The sequence below is a fragment of the Vicugna pacos genome, chromosome 7, assembly GCF_048564905.1.
Source record: "Vicugna pacos chromosome 7, VicPac4, whole genome shotgun sequence".
In the NCBI taxonomy this organism is placed as follows: domain Eukaryota; kingdom Metazoa; phylum Chordata; class Mammalia; order Artiodactyla; family Camelidae; genus Vicugna; species Vicugna pacos.
In genome coordinates this window covers 46,377,017-46,390,923 of record NC_132993.1, presented here as the reverse complement: position 1 = coordinate 46,390,923, position 13,907 = coordinate 46,377,017, and the positions used below count along the sequence as shown (strand labels likewise).

Here is a 13,907-nt window from a genome sequence, read left to right as displayed (position 1 = left end):
AGTTGTTCAGGCCTGTACTTCTAGCTAAACTGATCTTATGACTAACACGCTCCCCTCCCTGCGCATTCTTTTCTTAAAATAACTTACCCTTTTACCCTAGAGGTCTTGAAAGAAGGTGATGGACTGAACCTCAAGAAAATGGGCATACTCTCCTAAATTCCTCCATAATAACAGCAAATTCCTATCAAGATGAAGAGAATGGAGCACCCTGTAAAATGCCAATTGTTCTTACCTTTTCTCTTCCACCCAGTTTTTCTATAAAATCTCAAGACCCCAACCCCAAGATGGGCTCACAGCCTTTAAGGCATTAGACTGCTGTGAGTCCCTTTGCCTGGCAAAGCAATAAAGCTGTTCTTTTCTACTGTCCCAAAACTCTGCCTCCGACTCTCAATTCAGCTATCAGGGTACAGAGGCCCATTTTTCGGCAACAACGTTTTACTCTTACTTTTTTTGACATCTTTTTTGAACTGTCCTTCCTTCCCCTTCAACCTATCATTATCACGGATAAAAAGAATATTTCATCTCTAAACAAAATTGTTAAAAATTAAATATTATACATGTGGTAGAGGAGCTTATTGAAAGGGATCCTTTTATAAAACATTTTAAGTAGAAAATACAATTAACACAAATCACAGCAAATATAACTAAAATTTCTCTTCCACTCCTTTCTATAATGGGAGATATACCTTATTATATTCCTTCTACAACCACTGCTTCCCCAAGTGTTTTAACACAGCTCAATAAATAGAAGAAGCAACATGGCATAATGAAGAGTCCAAAAAACTCATGCCCACTTTCCAGCAAATTGCATAGACCTTTTCAGTTTCCTCCACTGTGAAAAGCAGGTAATAATATCTACATTACAGGAATATTTTAGGGATTAAGAATAATACAAATAAGCACTGGTGTACCACAGATGCTCAATAATGTTAGATCTAGTTATCATTAACAAAATATTTTCAATTGGACAATTTGCATTTCATTCAATTGAACAAAATGCATTTCAGGATCTGGGGGTGTGGGTGGGAGGTTGGGGGGAAGGGGGAGAAATGGGAGAGAAGCTTCATTAGATTTTAATGCCCTCCAGTTACTTTCATCCTTATTTACTCTTCACTATCTCATTTAGTAGCCTAATCTATTGCCACTGTTTCCAATTATTTTACTACCAGTTTATTCCTTAATTCACTTTACAATACATATTTGGTTCTCATCATATATTCTCCATGACCTTAAAATGACAATTCTATTGGTTCTCTCTCAATATTCATTCTTTCTCTTTAACCTTGCCACAAGCATCTTCCTTTCTGAAATTCTACTAAGAAGATTTCACTGACTTCAATATTCTGCTTCTATCACCTGTGTAACCTATTTTTCTGATTTTCTGTACTTTTTTAATAGTCTATTTGACTTGCACATTTCTACCTTTTGTGCTTAGTTTATGCATCTCTAAAATACTTCCACCTTCCTCTCTATTCTTTTCTCTGGGCTCACTTGAAGTTTCACAATTTCCCAAAATAGTCTCTCCCTCTTCTAAACTACTAAGGTGTGCACTGCTTTGGGGACTGTGTTGTCACTCCATCTACCACAATAATATCTATGGATTAACAAATCAACAGGAACTTTGACATTTAGATCTAAAGGGCATATATGTGCCAGATCAGCCTGCCAGCTTTTTATGGCCCCCACTAGAAGTCTGTGTATGTTGATTAGAATTAATACCCTAAATGAATTGTTACTTATATTTAAAGGGGAAAAAACCCAGAGGAGCTCAAAAAGAAATAGAGAATATAATTGCTTGTCCAACTTAAGCATTTTTAAGGCTTAATCTCTTAAATTTCCAAGCCTGTAAGTCCCTCTATAAAAGAGTAAATGTAGATCTTCCAATAGCTGAAACCTCAAACAATTTTCATTGTATAATTTAAGAACTCATATATAATGTTTTCACTAGGTCTAGTGCAAATAACTGAATGAATGTGTATGCATTTATATGAGAAAGCAACTAATGTTCATCCACTAGTCAAAAGGCTCTTTGTTCAAGAAAGCACACACCAAACAAATATCACTTAACATTTACTACTAAAAGGGTAGCCTGATGCAAGCTTCAACAATGACAAATATTTAAACTAGAATAGAAAAGTGCTGTCTCCAAAGCTCCCATTCTCTTATATACGTACACTTAACATTCTTTACAAGGTACAAACAGGATTCAGGAATGTAAATTGATCTTGTAATACTCAATAAATTAAAATGTGAACATTAAACAAATATCATCCCATTCCCATTCCTGGATCTTCTATCATAACCATACTATCAGAACTATAGTTGTTATTTGTTAAAACAGCAGAAGATATGATATCAACACAGAACAAACCAGTAATAATTATGATAGAGTTACCAAAACTGAAACTAATTAGGCAAAGAGGAAAACATTTAGTAAGATACTCAAAATAATTAAGTTTACTTTTCAATAATAGAGAAGAAGAGAAGAGTTCTGATTAGGAAACAAAGTAGAGTATTTAAAAAACATGAGTTACAGCATCATATAGGAATTGAATTTAAACTCGCTCTACCACTAATTAGCCATTGCCTTGAGTAAGTATATTAATCTCTTTGAGTTTCCATTTCTTTAACTGAAGAATAATGATAATAATACTTATCTTGCAAAGTTGTGCACAGATAAATGAAATTTAATTATGCAAAATACTTCAAAAGTAGCACATAATAAAATCTCAACAAATTGTATTCAGTCCAAAAAGACCTAGACATTTTTATAGCTAAACTATTTCAGACCTTCAAGGAAGAGATTGCCAGAGCTTATAAAAAGATGGAACATTATTTCTCTCTCTCTCTCTAATTTCACAAAGCTAGCATATTCAGAAACCAAAATCTGAAAAAGGTAATACAAAAGGAACACTAGAGATCTTACATAGCAAACAAATCTAGCTTTAAAGAGGTATGCTATTATCCAGTTGCCTTTATTGCGAAGAGAGAAAAATTGGTGAAATCTACTAGGTAATCTTCTAATACAATTCATCAACCAACAGGGAAAAGAGAAAAATATATAATCATCTCAATATACATTATGAGAGAATATGGTCAAATTTGATTATCTTTTTCCAATTTAATCTCAATTCCAAAAAAGGGGATAGAGGACTATTTCCTTAACATACTTTAAAAAAAATCTCAACGTAAATACACAACTGTGAAACCCTAAAGGTATTCTCATTCAAATGAGAAATGAGCTGAAGATGCTCACTATTCACTACTGTCATTTAACATTATTCTAGATGTTCTGATCAATGTAATTTTAAAAAAAGAAATAAGGATTAAATATTGGCAAGAAAGAAAAATTGTCGTTTACAAATGTTGTAACTGCCTTACTATAAAATTCAATAAAAACTATTAGAATTAAAAATTTCATTAAGATGACCAGTTAGAAAACAGTATACACAAATCACCAACTTTCCTATGTTCAACCAGGAGGATATAATCCTCTTCTAAATACAATGAAAAAATATTTCATTCACAGTAACAAGTTTTAAAATACCAAAAATCAACTTTAAAAATAGGCAGAACCATATGAAGAAAACTACAAAACACTGAGTCATAAATGATGACTTGGAGAAATGATGAAAATATTGTAAAGATACCACAGCTATCTCTAAAAAATTAATTTAGAGATTCCAATTGGGTGTTTTAGGACCTTAATAAACTGAATCAAGAGTGCTCTGAAAAAAGAAACATATGAGAAATGCTGAAAATGTTTTGAAAAAGATAATAGGAATTCAAACAAACATACAGTAAATTACATTAAAAAGTTACAATAATTAGAACTGTTTGGAATTACTGGAGCAAAAAATATAGCCCAATGAAGAACAGAAAATCTAGGGAAAAAATCATGAATTGGCATATAATAAAGAAGGTATTTAAAACCTCTGGGGAAAGATAATTTTTCAATAAATAGTATTAAAATATTGGACTTGCCACTCTGCCTTAAAATACATTCCAAATAGATCAAAGATGTAAAATTTTTTTAAACTCTGAAAGTAATTTAAGAAAATAGAATTGAATACTTATATAATTTGGGAATGCAAGAAGGCCTTTCTAAGCAGGCAGGTACCATAAAAGAAAAATTGGATAGATTTATCTACACTAGGTGTTAAAAATCTGTTTAAAAAGAAAAAATTCACACCAAAAATAAAATCAGGATGCAAATGACAAACTGGAGAAATTATTTGCAACATAATTTGACTAAGGTCTCATAGTTTTATATACAAAGAGCTCTTATAACTCAGTTTTTAAAAATCTCTAATATCATAATAAACAAAGGATACTAATAGATAATTCACACAAAAAACATTTAATGTTACTAATAGTCAATGAAACAAAAACATTTATAGAAGATAGAACTTTTCATATCAAAATGGCAGTTTTTAATACGGAGAGGTTGCTGGCATTCTCATGCACAATTAATAAAAATGAAAATTAAACCTTTCTGGAAGGTAATCTACTAATATCTATCAAAAGTAATTAAAATATGTATACCTTTTGACTTCAGAATTTATCTTAAGATAATGAAGATATGGACAATGATTAATCCATCAAGAAGCTAACTACTACACTATTCATCCAAAATTATTGGAAAGAGCTTAAATTTTCAATAATTGAAATGCTGGTTAAATAAACAATGGTAAATCCATATGCTGGAATATTAGCCACATATTTAAAATGATGTTATGAAAAAATAATTAAAAATAAATAAATAAAATGTTGTTATGTTGTAAAAGAATAAATATTTTATTGACTCAGGCAAGCATTCATTCAATTAAGTAAAAATAAACTAGAAACAAAATAGCATAAACAACAACAGAAAGAGTATGTACCATGTGGGGTTTTTTTATTTAAAAAAAAAAAAAAGAGTAAATCCTATCAAAAAGGACCTATACCAATATTCACCAAAGTGTTAAAATGTTTATCTCTGGGTGGAGGCATTATAAATGTTATTTATCATTTATGCATTCCTGAAATTTCCTAAAATTATTATGTATTACATTAGAAAATACAGAATGTTTATAATACTGCTTTGACTATAGTAACAATAGTATCCAAAATCATGGTAACATTGATATTCCCACTCTTTTAGGATGCACCAAAACTAGGGATGTCTACCCTCTCTAGATCTGGTCATACTTTTATACTTCAATCACAATGAAAGATTTTCAGGACTCTAGGAAACAATCAGGCATAAGTTTTCACTTCACTTTTATTTATGATCAAGTACAATGTCAAATAATATTTCAATATAGCCAAAGGTAAGAATCATGAGTGAAGAACCCTGGACTTCAGAACCAGCAGGGCTCGGCTTTTACCTCCATCCAAAATTTGAGCCAGAAATTAAAAAAAAAAAAAAGTGTACAGGAATAGATATTAGTTTCTAAAGATAGAAAGTATGGGCCTTTGACAACTTCTAATCACAACTCTTCTCTGTTTCACTTGGGAGACAGAAGAATGATTTTCTCCTCCAATGCATTTAAAGGCATATATCTAAAGGGCAAGTAAGCAGGATTTCTTCCGAACAAATACACTTTATACAGGAGATTTTTAAATGTTAAATGTTCTCTTTCCACAGCGTAGATACTCAGGCAGCCTAACTCCAAGAGGGCCAAAAAGATTCTGGCAGTACTTGGCTCTCAGCAATAAGCAATAGTCAAACTGTTAATTCCATCTGCTCCCCTCCAAAAAATGACAGAATTACATGGTGGTGCCAGGGGTCTCAGGCTCCATTTAAGGGGTTTTTCTGAGGGGCATCCATTTTCATAACAATTAAGATGCTAATTTTATTAACACTTCTGAGAACCTTGATGCTGTTAACAAACAGATACTATCTTTAATATCATATTCTTTGTTAGACATGTTGCTTCCTTAATTGTCTTCTTTCCTTATTGGTCAAAGTTCTGAATTCCATCTACTTCGATTTCTCTCTCTCTTCAGGGACTTAGTTGCAATAGATATCTCATCTTTCCTAATCTCTTACTTCTCACTTTCCTTATGCATGTAAAAAACCAAGCATAATATTCCTTCAACTCATATCCCTCTGCAGCTGTTTTCAACTATGCCTGCACACTGGAATTACCCAGGGAAATTTAAAATACCGAAGCAACCAATCTATAGTAACAAAAGATCAGCTGTTTCTGGGGATGAGAGGGAGATGAAAGGGGCACTAGGAAACTTTTGGAGGAGATGGATATGTTTATTATTTTGATTGTGGTGATGGCTTAATGAGTATAAACATATGTCAAACATTAACCTGTACATTTTAAATATGTATAGTTTATTATATGCCAATTATACTTCAGTACAGCTTTTGAAGTAAATACAGATGCTTGGTCCCACTCCATACCTCAAATTGGTATAGGGGTTCCCCCTTGAAATCAGGATTCATAAAAGCTCCCCCAGCTGACTGTAAATATGTTGGTAAGATTGAGAACCACTGCTCTATAGCTGTCATTCTCTACTTTCCTCAGTGTTTTTTAAATGCTTCACTCAAGCATGTCTACTTTATCAACATCCATTCTTTCTCAATCTTCTGAAGACTAGTTTTGAACCACCACTCAGCTAACACTCTATTTGTTAAAGTCACTTATGGACTCCTGACAAATTCACTAATCCCTGAAGTCCTCTTCTTACTTGACATCTCTTTAATACATTCAAAATTGTTGACCCACTCTCCCTCTATTTGAAAATTTCTTTACCCTTGGCATCCCTCTTGAAGTTCTTCCTACCTTTCCATCTCCTACTCTTTTTTTCTCCTTCACACTATTCTACCTATCTGCTTTTTTAGCTGTCTATTTTCTGACTGCTGCTTTTATTATGCTAAAGGCTTTCCCAGTTTGAGTCATTTCAACATACCCAAGTCAATACAGCATCTTCAATTCAACCCCCAATCTTCTCTCTATTCCAGATTTCACTTACAAGCTCCACATCCTAGATCCAAACATCTACCTACATCTTCACCTGAATGCTCCACAGCTTCCTCAAATTCAAAAAATCCAAAATAGAATTTATCATCTTCCTTCTATCTATGTGTTCCTCACTGCCAATCAATGGAACCAAGTCAAATCCTACAAGTCTTGATTCCTCCTCCTTTCTTTCCAGAGGTGACAGGATCTATCAGATTCTACCTCACCCTGACAGAGGGTCTAAAACACAAATTCACTGGATGGTTTCTAACTCAACATTTTCAATACAATCCCCTTAGCTAAGGGTACAGTGGCCTGGTCTGGCCCTCTACCACCCTCACAGTTCTCATCTTCCACCATTTTCCTATTTAAACCCTGCATTCAAGTCATGTCAGTGTTACTGACTTTGGACTTGTCACTGACAATGACTTGCCTAAACTGCCAGGGTTTCTCTTATCTCCTTGCTTTCTCACTTATTACATTCTCCTCCTGGAAAGTTATTCACTTACCTCCTGTACTTAGCAAAATTACATCATACTTCAAAACTCTACCGAATGCTCCTGACTCTACATATATCCAAGCTAGCCATCTCCTACTCTGCTCCCTCACTACGCAAGGCATACCTCTATTCACACTTATCACAGGGTATTATAATTGCTACTCTATTGAACTGTCTTGTACATTACACAGTAAATTCCTTGATGACAAGAGCTAAAACATTCATTTTTGTATCCCTAATACCTACTTAGCCTGGGGAAGTGCAAATTAATGCTTGACATAATATCAATTATTTACAACATGTAAATTTGATATCCCCAAAATGGTCCTGATATTAACGTTTTTAAAAGATTTCTTAATATTCTTTATAAATATCAGGCAACAGGATCCTGAGTAAAACAGTTGACTACAAGATATATTTAAACTCTTGACTTTCAAAACACCACCACTCTAAAAATGCAACCAAGAGCAGATTTCATAAAATAGGAATACAACAAAGGAAGCAAGCAGGGATAACACATTGACCTAGCCAATGCTTCATCTGAATGTCCGTATACAGATACTGTTAATGCTGATAACAGCATTAGAGAGATTATAATCCCCCTATGGTAATAACTATAGTAAATCATAAAAGGATAAAATACACCAAATCCCGAATTTATTTTTTAAAATAGGCGATGGTTTTCTCCCTGGTCACTTTGTTGAAATGAATTATTGGAACTAGACTTTGAAGCTATTATTGGCCAGGCAGATCCTAAAGAATTTTTTTCTTTCTTGCCTTTACCTGCACTTCAAAAATATGGTGCTTTGGACTAATATTAATTTTGTAAACATTAAAGTGTTTTAACCTGAGGGAAACATGCTTAGAAATTGGGGGTAGGGGTCGGGAGGTGGGGGTGGGGAAGTGGGCCAGGTGATTTATGGAGGTTAGGAGAATGTTCTTACAGAAAACAAGCCTCCCAGGACTACCACATTGGCTCAAGGTTACACCAATATCTGTGTCTTCACGCAGATAAGATTTTAAAAGCTGAAAATTTCAAACTCTAAAGTGTTACACGAACCAAAGAGGTGGCATACCTGCTCCAAAAACTGCTGTGTGACCCAAAGGACAAATAATTTGCAAAGGACAGCTTGGCCCTACTGCTGGTAGTTTGGGATCTGAGACGAGGAGTAACGGCCGGCGGAGCAAACTCCCAAACCTGAAGAGCGGAGCGGCTCCCGGGCGTGTGATAGCGTATTTAACAGAGAACCGATTCTGTGCAGTTCCAAACCACTTAGGGCAAATTAAAATTTTTCAGGAATGTCTAAACTCTGAGGGTACAACTCACACATGTGCACATCGAAGGGCGGATACCCAGTTTTGCCAAAGCCTGGAAACTTCGGGTCTTTCAACGCAACAATTTTCAGACAAAGCCCCCACGATTCTCGACTGTGTTAGAGTCAGCCTCAGGAGAATAACTCATAATAAGAAGAGGGCAAGGGCTGAGGAGATTACAGTGTAAATAGCCGAGGAAGGAATCGTGGCTGCTTTCTGAAGCTTTCCGTCCTGAGGGGGGCCAAAGACCGAGGCGAACCCTGTTTTCAAAGACGAGGGGGGCGACAGTGACCATTTTGGCCATTAGACTGGACGGATAGCGGTAGCCTCGCTGGAAAGGGAAGGAGGGGTAGGAGGGGTGTGAAGGGTGGAAGAGGTCTGGCCGGAGCATCAGCCGCAGCAGGGCGGGGGCTGCAGGTCCCACCCATGCCGACCCCACCGAGGGGCCGCCGGCCTGGCCGAGGCGGCTGCACCCGGGTCAAGCCCGGAGGTTGGACGGCTCCTCGCCAGGGAAAGAAAAAACGCGAGTCCGCGGTCACAAAGCTGCCGCCGCCCAGGCAGCAAACGAGCTGCGCCCAACTTCGGGGCGAGCAGCCGGCGGTCGCAGCCCACCGCCAGGTCCCGACTCACAGACGCCCGGACGCCCCCGGCGCCCAGCAATGTCTCTCGCCCACCCGCAGCGCCTCGCGCGAGAGCGGTTACCCTCAACGAAGCCGCCGTCCCATGGACAAAGTCCCGGTCCCCGCCCCGCCGCCGCCTCAGCCCGACTCCTCCCAGACAAAAAAGTTATCGGTCGCCGGCCGCCCTGGGGGCCCGGCGTGGTTCGCTCGGCCGGACTCACCAGAGCAGCTCCCCAAGGTCCACCTCCAGAACCTCGACTTGTCTGGCTCGCAGAGACAGCGACAGCAGCTGCTCTGCTTTCTCCCGAGTCAGCAGCACCACCTGCCCCCCTTCTTCCTAGCAGAATGGGTCCCGACGAGCCATCTTCCCCCTCCGCTCACTGACTGACAACCCAGCCCCGAGCGCCGCCACTGCCGCCAGCTACTCTGACAGGCACCACGAGGGACCTGTCCCCAGGCAGCCAACCACCACCGCCCCACACCAGCTCGGCCTATCGCCGTTCCCTGGGGCGGGACCAGAACAACTTCTTCACCAATGAGAATCCGCTTCTCCTAGGCCTGGGGCGGAGCCATGAGGTGGGCGGGAGGGCGATTTAGTGGGCGTGGTCTGGGTAATAGGCGTGGTCGGGGCACCCAAGGGGAGATGATTGTCAGATTGCGGCAGCAGTTAGGCGATAGCGATCAGAGAAGGCCTCTTGGACTGAGTCATTAGGGCTTAAGGCCAAGAAAACAAGCCTTTCGGAGTGACTTAACCATAATCACAGAAGAGAAACTAATTGATATTTTAATTTCTTAGTTAGGAGGATTTACCTCCCAATAATTCAAGTCACAAGAATTTCTCAAAATCTTACCAAATCCCAAAAGAAAAAAAAAAGTATGTTTTTGCAAAATGGTAATAAAAACTCTTCTCACCTTATATCATTGCTTTTGGTCTTAGCCTGGAAAAAAAAATCAAACACAATTCCACTATTCCTTTCCATGAACTGCTTTTATTTCTTTTATCTTACCTCCCTACTCCTCTCCCAATTACATACTAAATATTTTATGTATTGACTGGAAACTGAACACATTTGAACCATTTCCTACATACAGTCCCTCTGTTTTTGACCTTATCAACTCTTCCTACCACATCTCTTTCTAGTCCAATCAGAATTAATTAACAGGAAAAATGGAACTTCAACCTGGAAGACAGGAAATCATTCTAGTTTTACAAGGAAAATGGAGAACCCAGATCTTTTCAAACACATCTTCTCAAATAAGCACAAAAATGAGAAAATATATTACTTGATATTGAAAGGGCATCAAGCAAACAATTTCAGGCAATTATTAGGGCAGATCTATAGAACAATCATGATTCCCCCTTCCAAGGGTATAGACAGATTCATAACAAAATACGGTGACAAGGGCAACCGAGCTAGGTTCATTGAGCCAGGGGAACACAGAAGAAACTATTGTCTTTAAGAATGTCAGGGAACTTCACAAGGAAGGTGATGTTGGAGCTGGACCTTAAAAGCTAATTAGGAATTTGCCAGAAAAGAAACTTAAAGGGCATTTCAGAAAGTGGGAACAGCATGTTCAAAGGCATGGTGTTGTGAAAGAGCACCGGCTGACTGGGGAACACTGAGAAAGTGGGTGGGGCTGAAAGCTAAGTAGCAGTCAAATATTACGCTACAGTAAAAGGTTGAGATGAAGCTATAAAAGGCCATATGAACTACACTCAGATATTTAGATGAACACTATCTGCCAGAGTTTTCTGCAATGATGAAAATGTTCTATATTTGTGTTGTCCAATATGATAGCTACTAGCACATGTGGCTATCCAGCCCTTTAAATATGGCAAAGCTGAGGAACTCAATTTTTTATTTGAATTTTAATAACTCCCATATTGGACAGCTTACGTTTAGACATTATTCTACAGGCAATAAGTGACCAATGGAAGCTTTTAACCAGGTGGACAAGACAAACAGTTTTCTTCTAAAGCGTGAAAATCCTAAAGACAATGCAGAGAGTGCCTGTTATCTTTGAGGCGAATCTGGCTTGACAGATCAGACCAGGGTACTGGTGGAAAATTGGCAGCATAATTTAGGTCAGCTGGGCCAGAGCCTGTCCAGACGAAGTGTTTACCTGAAGAAAAAGGGACAGGAAGATACAGAGAGGATGCTGTGCTCTAACATCTTAGAGAACACAAGCAGTCAAAACCCGAGAAACTGAATTCTGCCATTGATTCCTGACAGAACAGGGAGTAGGAGAGTGAGGGGTCAGAGAAGGAAAGGAAGCCAAAGGGTCAGCTGAATCATAAAACAGAGAGAGAGCAAGGGTGAGCAGAGGAGTGCACACACACACACAATCAGCTTTACTGGCCATTATCCATGTGGGCCACTGATGTGCTGGCCTGATTTACAGAGCCAGAGAGTCTGTTGGCAGGAAGGCCCACTAGGACCAGGGCAAGACTCCAGCAGAGCTGAAGTCCCCAAACCACACCTGTGAACTGGGGATGGAAGAAAGGGGTGAATACTTATGGACTTCCTGCGCTATGCAAGGCACTTGCCTTGTCAAGGACACAAAGGAATGCCAGAAGCTCACAGTATAGGTAGCTGAATAACAAACAGGTGAACAGTTGAGCAAAGATGAATCATTTAACACAGTAGAAGAAATCACACAAAGCAGTACATGAGTGATTCACTGTTCAGATTAATTTCTAGGCAATAACTGCTCTGTGAGTTCAGAAGAGGGAGCAATCTCCAGTCAAGGGTAGTCAGGGAAGGCTTCACAGGGGAGGTAAAAACTGAGCTAGGTCTTGAAAAATGGGCAGAACTTTAAATCAGGAAGGAAAAAAAAAAAAGTATGAGAAGGAAACTCTTGGAATGCCTGGAAAAGAAACAGAAGAGGGGAAGTACAGGCAAAGTATTAAAGACATGGGAAGCCTTCTGAGCTGGCCAGAGCCTGGCAAGCTGGGCTGGAGGTAGATAAAAGCCAACTCAAACGCTCAGATTCTGTCTTTATTTTTAAAGCTTCCCAAGTGATTCTAACAAACACCCAGGGTTGAAAACGGGAATGACATAACATTTTACTAATTCTAAATCAAGACTGTGCATAGGATGGATTGAGAGGAGAGAGACTAAAGGCTCACAGGAGGAAATTTTGTTTCCTTTCTTCAAAAAGACAGGAAGCAGTTTATCGCCTGACTTTACTTCCTGTTTTGCAGTGGTAAGATGGTATAGAAGGCAGTTTAAGTTGTCTTCCCTCTAAGTCAGCGTAGGACCAAAATAAATGGATGTTTGCAGTCCACTCTCCTTTGCAACACAATTTGTACATGTAAAAATAATTTCCAACAATAACAGTCTGCAGTTAACAGTTACACATAACTTTTATGTTTTAGCAGCAAAGCACCAGGAAAATGCCTGAGAACATTCTGTTTCAAAAGGGAGACACTTTTAACCTACTTTATGAAAGTCAGCATATTCTAGACCTTAACCAGCCATCTTTGCTAGTCTCTGGTATCTGTAGGCACAATTTTACATTAACTATTAAAATGCATTTATCTTTTTTGCAAATAAGTATAATGTCATTTGAACATTATAAAGCACAATATTTTCCCTATGATAATAAATTTCAGAAACTTTAAGAAAAATTTCACTCAAATATATTTCTATTAAAGTTAGTGGGAAAACAGCTAGATAACAAGACTTTTTCTCCAGCTTTATTGAGATATAATTGACACATAATGTGTAAATTTATGGTGTGTAACATGATGATTTTATATACATATAGATTGTGAAATGATTGCCACAATAAGATTAGTTAACACATTCATCACTTCACATAGTTAAGCCTTTTTTTCTTTTTTCTTTTTCTTTCTTTTTTCTTTTCTTTTCTTTTTCTTTTTTTTTTTTATGGTGAGAACATCTAGGATCTACTCTCTTAGCAACTTTCAAGTCTACACTACAGTATTGTTAACTGAAGTCACCACACTGTGCATTACATCTCCAGAACTTATTCATCTTATAACAGGAAATCTGTACCATTTGACCAACATCTCTGCATCTTCCCTCCAAGCCTCTGCAACCACCAACCTACTCTTTCTATGTACCAGGAGCACTTTACATGAAAGATTCAGAAGAATTTTATCTCGCAAAAAAACATGGAAAATATGTTACTTTAGTGGCAAGTATGTTAAAACACATTTTAAAAAATCAAAAGAAAAAAAAAAATCAAAAGAAGACTGTGCCTAAGAGGTCATTTTGTCTTGCTGTACCAGAGTCCTCTTCTAAGAGAACCATGCCAGCCAGTGCCCCTAGCAGAGCCACACAACCCCTTCTTAGAACCATATAACCCAAGGGCAGCCAGGTCCACAGGTGACCCGATGTGAACACTCCACCTAAACAGAAATAGAGATGACTGCCTGTACCCATTCTCTTTCAAGAATCTGAAGTGAAAATGGGAAGGGAAAATCAATCAGGTGGTGGGAGCAGTAGCTCAAAAGTCAGGCAGTAGAAAGAAGCCTGGAGAAACCCT

The 13,907-nt window shown here is 38.0% G+C and overlaps 1 protein-coding gene across 13 annotated transcripts in view; it reads right to left on the bottom strand.

Moving 5' to 3' along the window:
- The window catches only part of HYCC1 (hyccin PI4KA lipid kinase complex subunit 1), a 78,878-nt gene extending 69,061 nt beyond the window's left edge, over positions 1–9,817 (bottom strand). For all 13 annotated transcript variants that reach the window (XR_012074423.1, XR_012074418.1, XR_012074417.1 and 10 more), the window contains exon 1: positions 9,614–9,817. The gene's annotated coding sequence lies outside the window, so the exon portion shown is untranslated. The remainder of the gene's footprint in view (positions 1–9,613) is intronic.
- Positions 9,818–13,907: the final 4,090 nt, after the last annotated feature.